This window comes from Heterocephalus glaber, unplaced genomic scaffold (genome assembly GCF_053883595.1).
Source record: "Heterocephalus glaber isolate CG9 unplaced genomic scaffold, H.glaber_assembly_v1.0 deba00001610, whole genome shotgun sequence".
Classification (NCBI taxonomy): Eukaryota; Metazoa; Chordata; class Mammalia; order Rodentia; family Bathyergidae; genus Heterocephalus; species Heterocephalus glaber.
This window is the reverse complement of record NW_028258381.1, coordinates 11,026,979-11,042,872: the sequence shown is the minus strand read 5'-3', so window position 1 is coordinate 11,042,872 and position 15,894 is coordinate 11,026,979. Positions and strand designations below refer to the sequence as shown.

General features: G+C 49.6%; 1 protein-coding gene across 12 annotated transcripts in view; it reads right to left on the bottom strand.

The window, feature by feature from the left end:
- The window catches only part of Cobl (cordon-bleu WH2 repeat protein), a 163,182-nt gene that overhangs the window by 72,027 nt on the left and 75,261 nt on the right, over nucleotides 1–15,894 (bottom strand). Inside the window, exon 1 of one of the 12 annotated variants that reach the window (XR_015445417.1) lies at nucleotides 1,205–1,348. The exons of the other annotated variants lie outside the window; for them this stretch is intronic. The gene's annotated coding sequence lies outside the window, so the exon portion shown is untranslated. Of the gene's footprint in view, nucleotides 1–1,204; nucleotides 1,349–15,894 lie in introns of those variants that run through there. 12 annotated transcript variants of the gene reach the window in all.

The following is a 15,894-nucleotide window of genomic DNA, read 5'->3' as shown; positions in this document are numbered from 1 at the left end:
CCTGCAGGAGAAGCACCATGGCCTCTGTCCCCCCCCAGCAGCAGCGACTCGTGGGGACAGAATGCAGGAGCGCAGGCCCAGATGCTCGGGCCGCGCAGCCCAGGCCCGAGCCCCCACAGTGATCCAGAACCCCGGGCACCAGGGAAGCCACCGGGTCCTCCGCCCTCAGCACAGCGCATGGGGCTCACTGGCCTCGCGACACCGCTGCTCCTCCGGTGCCGGCCCAGTGCCCAGCTCTGAGCGGAGCCTCCACGAGAGCACTCTGCAGGGCACCCACTGCATGAGACTCCGAGTTTGACTTCTGCCAGCCTGCTGCCCTCCCAAGCACCTGCTGTCCCGGATGCCCAGGTGAGGAGCAGGACAGACCCTACTGCAGGTTTATCATCACTGAGGTGTGGCGAGTCTGCCTTCCTCCCAGTCAGGACAGCGTTCAGCAAGGCCGTGTGGACAGAGCGCCAAGGGCTTAGTGCACACAGCTCCTTCTCTTCTGATAAATGTTTTTACTAAGTGACTCAGCGGGGCCACAGTAATACATGACTCCGGACAGTAGTAGCCCATGTGCCCCCCCGACCCCGAAAAGTTCTGTCTTCGATTTTCTCTAGACGAGGGTTGTCTCACAGTGTGGTATCTGCATCTCTGAGACTTGACCCAACTTTGACAACAGGTTGTGTTTTAAGGCTAAGTCTGCTGGACACGCTGTACAAACATCTCCCCACCGCCCCAGGCTCCCAGGGGCCAGTTTCGGCGTCCAGCGGACTCCTCAGTTCTACTAATCCAATCCCAGCCCATGCAGCCAAGGGTGCCCGGGTCTAACTCCTCTCCTGCTTCACCTGCCGACGCTGGAATTTGCATGTGGAATTCAGAAAACAGCCCAAGAATGAGGCGGGAGACATCACTAAGAATTAGACCTCTTCTGACATTCCAAGTCTCCACAGCACTAAGGGAGTGGGGGCCAGGGGCTTTCTCCACAGCCTGGAGCCGGCACAGCTCGGTCCACCTTGTCCCACACCTGGGCCGACTCCCACGTGGTGACTGAGCTCGGCGAGGGGACCAGCACCCTCCTCGCAGGAAGGCTGCGGCTTCCTGTGCCCATCCAAACTGCTCAGGGCCGGTTTTTTTCTTGAGAAAGTCTTTTTCTTATGGCAGAAGTGAACTGTTCCCTCCGCCAAAGGTCAGCACCAAGGCTTCGCTATGGTAATCTTACCCGACTGTCTCAGGAGTTGCAGGTGCAGCCAGATATGTCACTAAGAAAAAGAGATGGATGACACGTACAGAAAAAGACCCAGGCAAGCACGGTGTCTGTCTCAGGCGTTGTGGGACTTTGATTTGTGGGCTCTGAACGTTCACTAGAGGACAGGAAAAATGCCAGTCAGACGCCACCCTGTGGAGAGGAGGGGAACTGCACCAGGGGCTCCCCCCCACCCCCTTCGCCGCCCCCCAAGGTGAGGAATCGCAGGGTACATGGGCAAGGAGGAAAGGTGAGTGGCCAGAGGCTGGCCGGGTGCAGGGGGTGCGCGCGAGGAAGAAGAGGACTATGACTGTCAGCTCGAAATGAGACCATTGCCATCTGTGACTGCTGAGTTTTCCACATAACTTCAAATTAAAACACATCTATGCATACATACAGCGGGTTGGCTTGAAGTGGACTCGTGCCCACAAGCTGGATTCTCGTGTAGCCCTGGCATACTGTGCTGCTGGACAGACAGACAAGGAGGCCTCTGCACGCAGAGCAATCAGCATCCAGAGCTGTGCATGAGCGCGCATGCACACACACACACACACACACACACATACATGTGCACACACACACGCACCAGGGAGCCCCAAGGCTCCCGTGAAAGCCCTGCATCTGATGGTAGCTTGGCCTCTTCTGTCAGGGGCTGCCTGGAACCAGCTCAGAGTGTCGTGCAGGCCGAGGCTCTGCAGAGCCCCCTGGCAGCAGGGACCACGGAGACTGACCATGCTCCGGCCGCTGGGAGCCCCGGGGTCCCTGTGGGGGTCTCAGGCACAGCAGGCAGCAGGCTGCTCCCTCACTGCTCCTCGGTCAGGCGGGGACAGGATGCAGTGTCCACGGTGACGGCACCGCTTTCCCTGAGCACAAATCACTGCTCTCTCCGGCGGCCCCGGCGCCCTGTGTGTCTGCAGCCCGCAGGCGACAGGGAGCTCACAGTGCTGGCTGCAGGGGCTTCCGGGGCTGAGGTGCAGAGCCACACCTGACACTGCTCTTTGGGATGCACTGACTTCAGAATAGCAAGGGCAACAGGTACTCTGCCTCCATTTCTGAGAACCCCTCTCCGCAGAGTGACCACAACTTGGGAACAAGCCAGCTCTTCATGTCCTGGGAGGTTGGAGGATCTTTGGACGAGCTACTGAGGGACTGGAAGTGGACTGCAGTTTGGAGGTGCAGGGGCTCAGGCGTCCTCATTTGTGGGTGTGCAGCCGGGGTCTGCTGAGCGGGAGGGGTGCTCCCCCTCCTGACACCAGCTGCTCCCTCTGAATGGTTCTGGGCTTTTAATACTTTGGTGGCAGGGAGAGGATCCTGGAAAAGAACCAGAAATGCCCTTGGTGGCCTGGCAACCCCACTCCTGGGGAGCCGCACGGGAAAGGACACACTCAGCTCCGGGGGACCCCCATGCGGGCCTGCGCAGCTCCGGCCACCACCCGAGAAGGGCGCTGTCTCCCGTGGGGTGCTGTGGGCAGGAGAAGGGGTGTAGGAAGGAAGGCTCCTAGCCAGAGAGTGATGGCGGCTAAGGAGATGGAGACGTGGTCACCTAGGCATGAGCAGCCCACACGTCGCGCCTGTACCAAAGCATCACCTGCCCCACAAATGTGCGTTAGTCTGTGTTGATTCAAGAGAGAAATAAAATGCCACACGTATTGAAAAAAATATGTGGGCAGGAGATGATGTTCAGTGGTAGAGCCCTTGCCTAGCATGAGCAAGGACCCCAGGCAATCCCCAGTCCTACAAGGGAAGGAAAGGGAAAGCAAAGATGATATATAGGCATGGCAGAATATTATTCAGCCATGAAAATAATGAAATCCTGTTCTGATAGAACAGCTCATCCAGTGAAATAAGCCAGGCGTGGACAGGCAGATGCCACATAGTCTCGCTCATGTGGAGCCTAAAACAAGCTGATCTCATGGAGGAAGGAGTGGGATGGAGCGCACCAGAGGTGAGAGCGGAGGGGAGGTGGGGCTGGGTGGTTGTCCCTGGCACGGAGGACAGCGAGTCGGGACGGGTCATCCCCGGTGAGCAGCCTCACGGGAGGGGCTGCCGCTAGCAATGACATTCTCTCAGGGTGGCTGGACAGAGGCCAACGCTTTGAGGCTTCACCACAAAGAGATTTCAAGTGTGCGAGGTGCTGGCCCCAACCTGCTCACCACGTGGCGGCTGCATCACAACACCGCGCTGCACGGGAAAATTCCAGAGCAGATTCAGGGGGGAGATTCAGTGCAGGGCCTGCAATCCACACGGCCCGGCCCAGGAACAACGTGGGGCCAGCAACACCCCATCTCTGGCCCTGCAGCCCGGGCTGAGTGGCTCCCTGCGCTTCTCCAAGGGGTGACCCCGCACCTCGCAGTGCCTCTGGCCACACCTCTCAGCCCAGCACAGCTTCTGGGCAGGCCAGGTACCCACGCCACACCGCCCTGCCAAAGCCGCCACTGGCACCGGGGGATCTTCACCCACTTGGGTCAGGCAGCAAGAGGGGTGGTGTGGGGCAGGACGGTTTCCTTTCGGCCAAGTTCAGGCCCTGGTCAAAGGGCAGGTGTGGGACCTGTTGGTCGGGACAGTAATTCAGCCACCAGAGCAGTGGTTGCATCATTGCTGGCTGTCCCCAGCACAGGGGACGCTTCTCTGCCTGCAGAATCTTGTCTCACAGTGGGCAGGCAGAGTCTCCAGCCAGTGTAGTGAGTAGGCAGCTCACAGGCTTGGGGACTCAGCTAACAGAGTCCTCTCTGTGAGGGGCAGCGCTGCCAAGGTCATGCATGAGGCCAAGGTCATCCTGGGTCACTGCAGCCTCAGCCCAGCCCTCTCTTCATCCTGGCCCGACCTCCAGGGCCCAGGCTTGTGGTCTTCCTGGTGGGCACCGAATTCTCCCACTAAGACCCTGAGTTCTGTCAGAATATGGGGAGCGGACAGGCAGGGGTGGCAGCAGGCACCCGCTCGGTGCTGTCCTGCAGGAGAGGCACGTGTGGCCCTGGGAGCAGGCGCAGCACGCAACAGTGTGTCTGCTTTCCGGTTCCTGCCGTTCGTAACTTGGGGACTCTTTTCTTGTTCTGTCTGGCTCATCCCAGTGAACTGGAAGACAGGCACAGCCCCGCTTATCTCCCTCAGCCTCCCTGGCTCACCAGCATCAGAGGAGGAAGCTGGTCTTGCCATGGGGCTCTGTCTGCCCTGGATGGCCCCGTGGGACAGGGCACTGCTCTGCCTGTTGGTATGTGCGCACGTGCACACACACACACACACACACACACACTCATACTCATGCAAACACACATACAGCTGAGTCCTGCAGCCTCCAGGGAAACTGAGGCATGGAGGGAGAGGGATGGGGACCCGGGTTCTGGCAAGTTGCAGAAGGGGAGGTCATGCCTTGGGCTCGGCCATCAGCTGAGTACCCTTTGGACCCCACAGTGGCATCTGCAGAGTGACCTAGTCTTCAGTCAGCCATGAGGCATTGAAACACTAGTGTTCACTCCTCCCACTCAGCCGACAGGCAGACCAGGAACATCTCTACATTTCTGCTGAAGAATGTGTGGTGTGCAGGCATGATATGGCAGGAGAGTCACGGACCTGTCCATTGCTCTCATCCCATGCCAGGACAGGCATAACTAGTCAACCCCAGAAACGCCACCACCCAGCACAACCAGGAAGCTCTCCCACATGGAGCTGTTGCGGGTGATCACTATGACTTTACAATGGGCACAGCCTCTGCCTGTCCTGTGAGATGTTAATGTTTTCTGGAGGACCTGCCGGAGGCTGACAACGCTCCAGTCTTGGGGAGAAGAACCCTAGCGGGGCTTCCTCAGCCTGGGCTGTGGTACAGGGTGACATGTCACTTGGTCACCTTCAGAAGCGGGTGGGACCGTGAAGGAGGTACACTGACACACAGAGCCACAGAGAGGAGAAGGGGTGTGGGGGAATCACAGCTCACCCACAGCTATGTCCCAAAATCTTGTCATTTCTTGGCCAGGAGGAAGCTAACAAGCTTGAAGACAAACTGAAGAAAAACCATGCTGGAGAAAACTTATGGGGAGGTGGCTCGGCTTCCTTGATCAGAACCAGGCTCCGAGTCACCACTTAAGGACCAGAGACGGAAATTCGACTGCTCAGGCTGGGCACGGTGACACACAGGAGCCTTTGGGGACCCGGCCCACTCAAAGAAGCAACCAGCATGGTGCATGTGTGCATGGCCCATGTGCACGTGTGTGCATGTGCGTGTGCGTACAGTCCTGGGGAAGGAGCCCTGGCCTTGCACAGTGAGACAAGTTCTCTACCACCCCACTACACCCGGCTTTCCTTTCACAGTCCATCTCCAGCCTTGTCCCCGTGAGGGGCAGAGCAAGCTGTGGGTAATGCAGGGCTGCAGATCAGGCCGCGCTCTATCGTGCAGGGTGGGTGCGCTCACAAGGGAGGGGCCCTGTGGCCAGCATCCAGCGAGGCCAGGAAGGCATGCTGGAAGCTTCCCATGTGCTCTTCATTGCATCCTCTCAGGTAAAGACTTTTAGCCATCCACGCTGTCCGCTGAAGCCCTTCAGAGCTGACTTCTGCAGACGTTAGCTCTGTCCTGAGAGCACACAGCCAGGCCCTGGGGACTCATGTTCTGGCCCCATCTGTGGACGTCCAAAAGGCCAGGGATTTGCTTTCCCTAGCATGGCACCTTGGGGACACTGTCACCGCCCAGCAGAGCCATGTGCAGGCTTGCTGGGCAGACTCGGGCTGCTGGGAGGGCTCTGGGCAGCGCAGCAGGAGCGCAGGGTTCCCTTCTGGATGCTTTCCCCCTCACTTCTCCTGGGGACAGCCTTCCCTGTCTTCTGGGCCCTAATACAGCAGACTCGCAGAGCCAGGCTGGGGTGAGGCCACTTCCTCCTGGCTGTCGGGAACTTCAACGGGGCTGTCCATATGGAAATCACTTCAAAGGCAGGGAGGGCCTCCCAATCTTTCCGGGAAGCAAACACCAGAGAACTGTGTTTCTCCCACAGCCCCAAGGAGGCAAGTGCACAAAACACCTCCGGGTCCATTCATTTCTCACAGACGCAGTAATCTGAACAACTCATCTACCAAGATTCTATGGCCACAAGCAAAGCAGTGGTGACTGAGTTAGTGCATGTGAAAGACTGGAGGTCGATCACATTTATAGAATTTGTCTTTAACCCGGGATGGGCCCAGAAAAGCCCAGTGACGTCCCATAGTGAGTTCCAGAAAAAGCGATGATGGGGACCCTTGACACACAGTCCCCTGCAGGACACAGCGCCCAGGCTGGAGCTGTGGTCCGAATCACTGCACTCCGGGAGGCTGAGGCAGGAGATGGGCATGTTCAAGCCCTGCCTGGGGAAGTTAGCATGATCCTGGCTCAAACTTTGAAAGGGTGGGGTGCTGGGGATGCAGCTCAGTGCAAAGGCCCTGAGTTCAATCCCCCATACAGAAAAAAAGGTACAGAATGCATAGTTTCCTTGAAATGTAAAAAATGCAAAATTCCAGAAAATTCCTCAAAGTTACTTGGAAGGTGAATATATTTACTATGATTCAAGCACTCTGTAAGAAAATGAAGAACTATCTTTATGACTAACCTTCCTTTTCCAGGAAATTAACCCTTCCAGGGGAGATCTGACTACTGGGCCACTTCTATAAGAATCCATTTCTAATGCAAAGCCACTCACAGCAAGATAAACCAGTGAACGTTCTCAAGAAAACATACTAGCTGCAGACTACACTAAAGCTCTGGCCACTTCCCCGGCCCTCCGGAGTCCTCACCCGGCTCCCAGGGAGGACAGCTTCGCAAGTGAGGAAGTGAAGGCGCACAGCGCCCCCTGCAGGCAGGCATGGACGCTCCTCTCACTTGAGGTATCTGCCTGTGCTCTCTTCAGGGTAACCTCAGGGCGCGCTCACTCCAGTGAGGTGGGACTCAGAGACCGAGCAGCCAGCAGCCCAGTAGCAGGTCGGGACAACTGAGGGCGCGGGGTCACCCCTGCAACAGCTCGGCCCTCTGCGGGAGCCACGGGAGGAGATTCCCGCGGAGACAGATGGTTACAGTGCAGCAGGATCTACACAGCGGCGGCCTCTTCCCTTGTTTCCACAGCACACCTGGGGGAGGGAGAGCCCCGGCTCCCTCAACACCAGACATGCTCAGCTCCCAAAGCTCCCGGGACCCATGCCTACTGATGCTGCAGACCCTCCCGGAGTACCCTGCCTCGGCACTTGCAGACTAGAAGTCAACAGGAGATTTATACACCCGACAGCAGAGTGTGCTTGGAAAACGCGCCATTACCAGCACGCTTGATAGCAGAGATTCATATTAAACGCACGTAAGGGAATCAACAAACTCCGCCCACCAATGAACGCCTGGAAGGTGCAAGTTCTCTGGGCCTCTGTGAAAAAGATCAAAGGTGATGGAGTGAGCGTGGAGTGCACCTGAGGTCAGCAGCAGCAGCAGCAGCAGCATTATTTTAGTACGTGTTTTCCAGCCCGAGGCCCCGAATCTAGGACATTCTCACTTCCAAGCCGGTGCCTCACCTACCACCTGGCAGCTTCACTGACAGACTCGGGTCTACAGAGAAAGGCACCCTTCATGTTTTGAAATGCAGTGACAGCACATCGTGTATAATCATCTTCCTACCCCTCTCAGTGTGGCTGTGGAGCAGCATGGCCTACAGTCCCCTGCCGAGGGACACGTGGGTGGCACTGAGCAGTCTTCCACGTGAATCACTCTATGCCGTGCCTGTGAGTGCTGTGACAAATTTCTAAAACTGGAAGTTTCAGGGTCCTAGAGAAAATGAGTGCACGGTTTGGTAGATATTGTCAAATCCCCACCATAATGTTGGAGAATTCACATTCTACACATGGCTCCTCCTGTCCCACAGCTTAGCCAACACCGTGTACTGACGGTTTTAGATGTCTGCCAGTCCGGTACAGATGGTACAGCTGGGGCTGACAAAACTCCCCTTCACACCTCAGCCAGGCAGCACCCCAGGCCAACTGATCGCCTTAGTGCTACGGCCTACCATCCGAAGGCAGAGACAAGAAAGAGGGACAGCCCTGGGAAATTCTGAAGTCCTGCACCAGGACGCACGCTGCCAGGTTCTCCTGCAGGACCTACTCTCTCAGCTCACTGAAGGTTCCTGCGTATCGACTGCACCTCCTACATCCAGTTACACCAGCGCATTATGGGAAAGGACATGCACAGTAGACACAGCCGGGATAGATCAGCACCCTAGCACGTCGTCAGTCATGCTCCGGGAGACCACTGGGAGGCGCCCTCGTCCTGAGCAACGCTTTAAATTCTTAAACCCACCGCTTCAGCGTTGGTGCCATGTTCCTTTCCGCCAGTGCCAGCTCACTGTTGCCTGATTAAAACTATGCTGTTTTCCCCTCACTGTTGAATGCCAAGTTTTTGGAACCTAGAAAGCCATCCTGGACCCCAGCAGAAATCTAATAGGTGATATACAGAAGTTTGTTGTAATATTAATTAACATTTCTCGTTATGAGTCAGCTTGCACATTTCCTGCACTTATCTAGGTACCATTTACATTTCTGTTTTTTCCCTGAGCTTTCTATTCATGCTTATGTAGGACAGGTGGTCATCATTGTCTCTGTTTCTAAATGGCCTCCCGTTTGGTGTTTAGATTTTTACTTTGCTTATAGTATTCTTTCTTGTTTATTTAATCCTCCTTGCCCCCACCATTAAAGAAGATTTTATGTCTTTCTTCAAGTCAAATTTATCAATGTTTTCCATTGGCACAATTGGATTTTGAGTCATAGCTAGGAAAATATTCCCCACTCCCAGTTTAGAGATGGGTCCATTTACGTATTCCCTAGTAACATGCATGGTCTCTAAACATTCTTGTATATCTAGAGTTCTGATCCATTTGACTCTTTTTCTGGTGTATACTGTGAAAACATAGAATTTTTATCTTTTTCTTTATTGCTAGTCAATGATTCCAGGTCCGCTTGTTCCATTTGCTTCCTTGCACTGAGTTGATGTGCTGACTCTATTGTATACTGTATTTATAAGTACAGTCACCTTTAGCTTTTCCTATTTTGTTTTATTGTGCTACCTGTCCATTTTAATTTAAAAAAAGACTTTTAATCCAGGCATGATGGTACATACCTGAAATACCAGGGGAAGAGCCCAAGTGCAAGGTCAGCCTGGGAAACTTAGAGACTGTCTAAGAACAGAAAAGGGCTGCGATGTACTTCACTGCAAAAGACCTGGGCTCAACCCCAGGGTAAGGGGAAAAAGGACTTATTCATCTCTAATGCTTTTTTGGGTTTTCGTGGATATTCTTTCCTATTTATTTTTGGAAACAAATCTTATAATCAAGTCACTTGAATCTAAAACAAAACCCCACTGACATAATGCTGCTGAATCCTCTTATCTACGAATGTAGCAGGGTTTCCAGTTGTACAACTCTTCTGTTGAGTTTGTAGAATTTTATAATTTTCCTCATAAATGCTTTGGATATTTCCTCTGAAGTTTTTCCTAGGTCCTGCCCATCCAGCCACCTGTACATCCATTTAGGCCATGAATATATTCTCCTGTACCATAAATGAGGACAAAACTCACACAAGATAGAATCAATTGCTCATGGTAAAACTGACCCTCCACTTGTTTCTGTAGAAAATGCTAGAACACCTGGTTATGCTGAAGCCAGAACAGTGTGAACTCCTCAAGTAATTAAATAGGTTCTTGACTTGGGCTCAGCTGATCTCAGAGTGCACAAAACACTAGAAGACCCTTGATGAAGCCTGCGAGCTGCTCTGAGTCTGAGGAAAGACGAGCCTCACAGGCATTGGGGCTGTGGGCGTCACACGTCTTGTTCAGTGATGCCCATGTGTTTTATAGCAAAGAACACAGCGTTATTTTGTGTTAATGAGATTTAGTTTATCCTGTATTCGGAACATGTCTGTGACATAATCCAGAGGCCCAAAGTACAAACAAACTGCAGAGAAAAATGAAAGATAGATAATAGAAAACGGAGATAGACCTTTTGCAAATGGAAGGAGATCTAGGGATAGAGGGAGGGAGGGGAAGAGGATGTAAAAAGAGCTGAAAGAATGCAGATGTGTCATGTGCATGTACCAACTCCCCACCATGATGTAACCATCATGTATGGCAAACATGGCCAATAATAATTTTACAAATTGTTGAGAAGAAGAAGAAAAACCTCACAGCACTGCTGACATAATTAGCTCAGGCAAAGTCTTGCTGAACATTACAACTGAAGAAAATCCATTCCTTGGAAATCATCCCTTAATTTCATTTGGATGGATCTGGCCAGGTGGGACGGTTCTAGGCTGGAATTGCAGGAATCTAATACCGGGCTCAGGGGCCCTGGTGTGGTCCACACAGCAACTTCTCTGTGAATCCAGACATTCTCATTCGGTGATAAATCTATGAAGATTTTCATCCACATGCACACATGCACACTCACGGGGAACACACACACACACACACACACACATCTTTTTTCCTTAGAGACGGTACAGTAGAGCTGTTCCCACTGTTGATGTCTCCATAATGCCCAGATCAGACATCGGTGGACGCTCTGGCCTCAAAGGACTGTGGGGCTCTTTCCAAGGTCATTCACATGACCTTGAGAGGGGTGATGACATGGGAACCCTCAGGTGTTTCGCACTGCACAATGTAAATATGCCATGAATGCTATGGACCACAGAAACAGGCCTGGGTTCAAATCCTAGCCTTTCTGAATTCTAGCCTTTACTAGTACTGAAACTAGCTTTGAGGTGTGGACACAGGTTGACTGCAGTTTTTTTGCATGTAGAACAGTATGATTGGTCTCCCTCTCTCCCTGGCTCCTAGACAGACTAACTGGGGCTGCACTTAGCATGGTAACCCAAAGAGTCAACAATTAGGAGAGGAAAATAGAAGGCAAGCAACAGGAAACAGGGAGACAGATCTGCAAATGGGATGGGGATGCACAGATGGAGGGAGGGGTGAGGTGAGGGGAGGGGAAGTAAAAAGAATGAAGGTGTGCCATGTGCACACACCAGCTCCCTGAAAATAAAAAGAGTTAAAAGTGAATCCGAGGGTGAGCCTCTTGGGCACTGCTGCAGAGTGCCGAGGAGGTGAGCCGTGAGGGTGCCAGCATCCCCCACCCCACCCCCGCAACTGTGTGGTGCCATTACCTAGATCCACCCCGCAGAGTTGCAGGGGTCATAAAGGACACTGTTCTGAGCTCGAAAAGACAGAGCAGAAGTGAACAACAGAAAGAGGGCCTCTCTGGGCCCCACTGATGAAATTTAAAGCCCACCTGAAAAGTGAAGAAAATCTCTGATTTTCACCAGACCACTGTACTTCAGGGAGAAGTGGTGTGGACCAGAGCAGCTCGGCTACAAGCAGATCCTAGCCAGGGCTCTGCCCTGACCTCAGAGGCTGTGTCACACTGGCCCAAACCAAGGGCCTGCCTGGAAAAGAGTTGCACAGGCACACAAGCAACAGCCAGAGGATTGCCCCAATACCATCGGTAAGTGCATGAGACCCTAGCCAGAAGCTTGCTCACACAACAGGAACTGGGGTGCACAGCCCCCAGCCAAAGGCCCTCCCATACATCAGCTACATAGGCCCCTAGCCAGAGGTACACCTAGATACCATTTCAAGTGTGCACAGGCCCCAGCCTGAAGCCCAACCAGACAATAGGTCAGCTCAGGGATCCAGAAGGCCACCTTTCTGAACCCAGGAATTAGTGTACTGGTGACCAGCAGAGAAAAGCCTGCTCAGTGGTTTGCTGAGTAATGAAGACCACTGGGTGAGCAAAAAGTTGCCTCAACAAAGGCACAGCAGGTTGCATCTGTTGAAATGAGAAGACCTGTAAACAAGTCTCAAAACCAGACTTCCAGATCATCTAAGGCAATCTCAAAGGGAAATGAGATGGAACAATCTGATACTCAACCACCTGGTCTCCCTGAACTGGCAACAAAAGAGGATCTGGAAAAAATGAAATCAGAAATAATTACTCAGATAACAGCAGAGATTGTGCCCATAGTGCAAGACATGATTAATAAGTCTAGAGAGGACACAGATTAAAAAAAAAATAGAGGAGCTGAGGAACATGATGGAATCCCAATATAGGAAACAAAAGGGATCCATAAAACAGATGCAAACAGATTTCCAGGAGATTAAAAGCTCCATTGAAAGTTTATGCAGCAGAACGAACCAATGTGAGGACAGAATTTCAGATATAGAAGATAAGATTGCAATTAGTGACCAGGAAAAGAAAAATTTCTGTAATCCAGCAGCTTCTAGATGATGCAAAGAAGAATAACAAGACTGATCAGAGTCATCAAAGAAAAGGAGAGAGTGCAGATGACATTAAAAAACTGTTCACAGAAGTAATGGCAGAAAACTTCCCGAGCAGGGGAAAAGAACTTGACACACAGATAAGGGAGGCATATAGGACTCCAACTAGCTGTGATCAAAAAAAAAATCTATACATAGGCATATAATAGTTAAGATTCCAGAAACCCAACAGAAGAACAAAATTCTACAAGCAGTTAGAGGAAAGAAACCAATCACATACAAAGGAAAGTCCATCAGAATTACAGCAGACTTCTCAACACAAACCCTCAAGGAAGGAAGAGCTTGGAGTGAAGTATTTCAACCCATAAAGGAAAACAGCCTCCAATCCAGATTGACGTACCCTGAAAAACTATCTTTCAAAATTGATGAAGAAATAAGATACTCTCATGGCAAAGAGCACCTTAGGAACTTCATGAATACCAAACCAGCACTCCAAAAAATTTTAGGCAATATCTTAGGAAAAGACAATGAGGATCACAACCCCAGGAAGCACAGCAGAATGAATCTGTTGGGCGTGACAAGAAATTAAATGCAAAGGGGGAGAATCCAACAAAAAGAAAAAGTCATGACATGATAAGTCAAGAAGTATCAGTTATAATCATCAATGTTAATGGTCTCAATTCACCACTCAAAAGAAATAGACTGGCAGAATGGGTCAAGAAGCAAGATCCAACAATATGCTGCACAAAAGAAACACACTTAATTAAAAAAGAAACTCATAGACTGAAAGTTAAAGGGTGGAAGACAATGCTCCATGTGACAGGAATCTGAAAAAAAGCAGGAGTAGCTATCCTCTTTGCAGGTCAAGTAGATTTCAACCCAAAATCTGAAACACTTCTGGTCCCAAGAATTTCAGATAAGGGACAGTTAACCTATAGGTACAAAACGATTGTGAACATGTGTTTTCATTTCTCTTAAGTAAAAACTTAAGAACAGAATTACTGGTTCTTAACAGTAATACAAGAAATTTCCATATTTTTTTCCAAAATGGTTTTATCATTTTGCATTCACATTAGCAGTATTAGAAAGTTCTAACTGGTTCACACCTAAGCTGACATTTGTTCTTTTAAAACTTTTAACTTCATCTCCCTAATGAGTGTATAATTCAATCTTGTTATTGTACTGATTACTATTTTTCTGATTCTAGTGTTGCACACCTTTCCTTGTTCTGTACTGGCTATTTATCATCTTCTTGCATCTACTTTTTAATTGGGTTGTCTATTAATGAGCTATAAGAGTTCTTTATATACCCTGGTCATATGTTATATGTATTATAAATATGTTCTGGTTGAGGACTACTTTTCATTTTCTTCACAATGTCTTTTAAAGTTTTAAATTTTGATGGAATCTCATTTATCAAATTTTTTCTTTTTATACATCATGTTTTTTGTATCCTAGGAAATTCTTGCCTACCCTAAATTCATGAACATTTTCCCTTATAATTTCTTCTTAAACTTTTACAGTTTTAGTCTTTCATATTTAGGTTCATAGATCCTTTCAAGTTATTTTTATATAAGGGTCAAGGTTAATTTTTTACATACAGATACCAGGTGTTCTAGTACCATTTATTGAATACATTATCTTTTCCTCTGCTCTTGAGTTGAGTTTATGTTCTATGAAATGTTAATGTTAAATAATTTTTCAAAAATCAGTGGACCATATATGTGTGGTTCTATTTCTAGATTCTCTGTTTTAATCCATTGATCTATATGTCTTTCCTTACACCAACACTGCCTTGATTACTGTAGCTTTAGAGGAAGTCTTAAAATTAGGTAATAAATGTCTTCTAACACTGTTATTTTTTTTCTTTTTTCTTTTCCAGGTCCTTTGTATGCCTACATAACTTTTAAATTTCAATATCCAATTCTTCATTTATAGCAAGTATACATAGACCTGAATTTGTATATATACCTTGCGTTTTCTAATCCTGTTAAATTCAAATACAAGTTCTAGGGCCTCCTAGAGATTTCTTAGTATTTTCTCTGTAGATGATCATTTCATCTACATATAAAGATTTTACTTCTACCTTGCCAATCCTATGCTATTTGTTTCTTTTTATTGACAGACTATTTTGGTTTGGGCCTATGTTTCAAAGTGTAATGGACAGATGAAGAGTAGGCATATCTGCCCTTGTTCCCCACCTTAGGGAGAAAGCACTGTATCTTTTCCATTCATATAGGGTGTTTTTGCTCGAAGTATGGAGTACATGTCTTTTATCTGTTGAGAGGGTTCTGTTCTACTTCTAGTCTCCTGATAGCTTTTACTATGAGCAGCTGTAGAATTTAGTCCAATATTTTTTCTGCAACTACTGATAGGATCATATGGCTCTTTCCTTTCCTCTGTTACAATGATGACTTGTGGGGGTGGACCTTCCAATGTTGAACCAACACTGCCATCCCTATAATAAAACCACTTACTACATCCTGCCAGATCTGACTTCTAATGGTTTGTTTTCTTAAACGAATTTTTATCTATGTTCATACTTTTCTATTATCTTTATCCAGTTTCAGTATTAGCACAGTGTTGATTTCCTAAAAAAACGTGAGAAAAGGAAAAAAATGGAAACAAAGTCTTTGCAAATAGGGAAGGGTGGAGGGGGTGAAGGGAGGGCAGGGGAAGGGGAAAAAATAAGAACCAAGATACTCATGTAATGGTACAGGATCCCAGTGATGAATGTAACTGTATTTTATACCTAATATGTACCAATAAACTTAATGGGAAAAAATTTTTTAAAAAAGTGAATCCGAGCGTATAATTCAGGTAATTCTGACAGGAGAGGAGAAGTCGGGAATGGAGAAGGGGGGAGCAAGAGCTCAAGGCCCCAAGGCCCAGGTGCAGATAGCCCACTTAGGGAGGCTTGCCAAAAGACACAGGGAGGGTGAAAGGCCATGTGGGGGTGGCGATTGCAAGGTGACAGGCAGCTGCGGGGTGTTGGGCCAGGTGGGAGCAGATGCCCGGGGTTCCTGGGACGGAGTTCTCTCCCCCTGCTGCAGACCACTCCGATGACAGCCGGCCCCACTGCACTGCCAACCACAAGCCACGTGCTCACAGCGACAGTTTTGTCTCTTTTAGTCTATTATTAGTAAGGAAACAGCACTAGATATCAGTAACACATGGGCTGATCAGGATACCTGGTTAATGTTTACATTGAAAACATTTACTTCAGTAAAGACACATCCCCATGAATCTTTCTCAAGATGCCCCGCTCTGAACACACTTATCCCATGGTTCTGGCCGCTTTCTGAAGCAGCTCTGGAGTCCTTTCCTGAATGTCGCTGTGTGTAATAAAAAAAGTATGGTGAATGCTGCTGTCAAGTGCTATCCAATGGAAAGACAGGGTTGCAACAGCATGGCA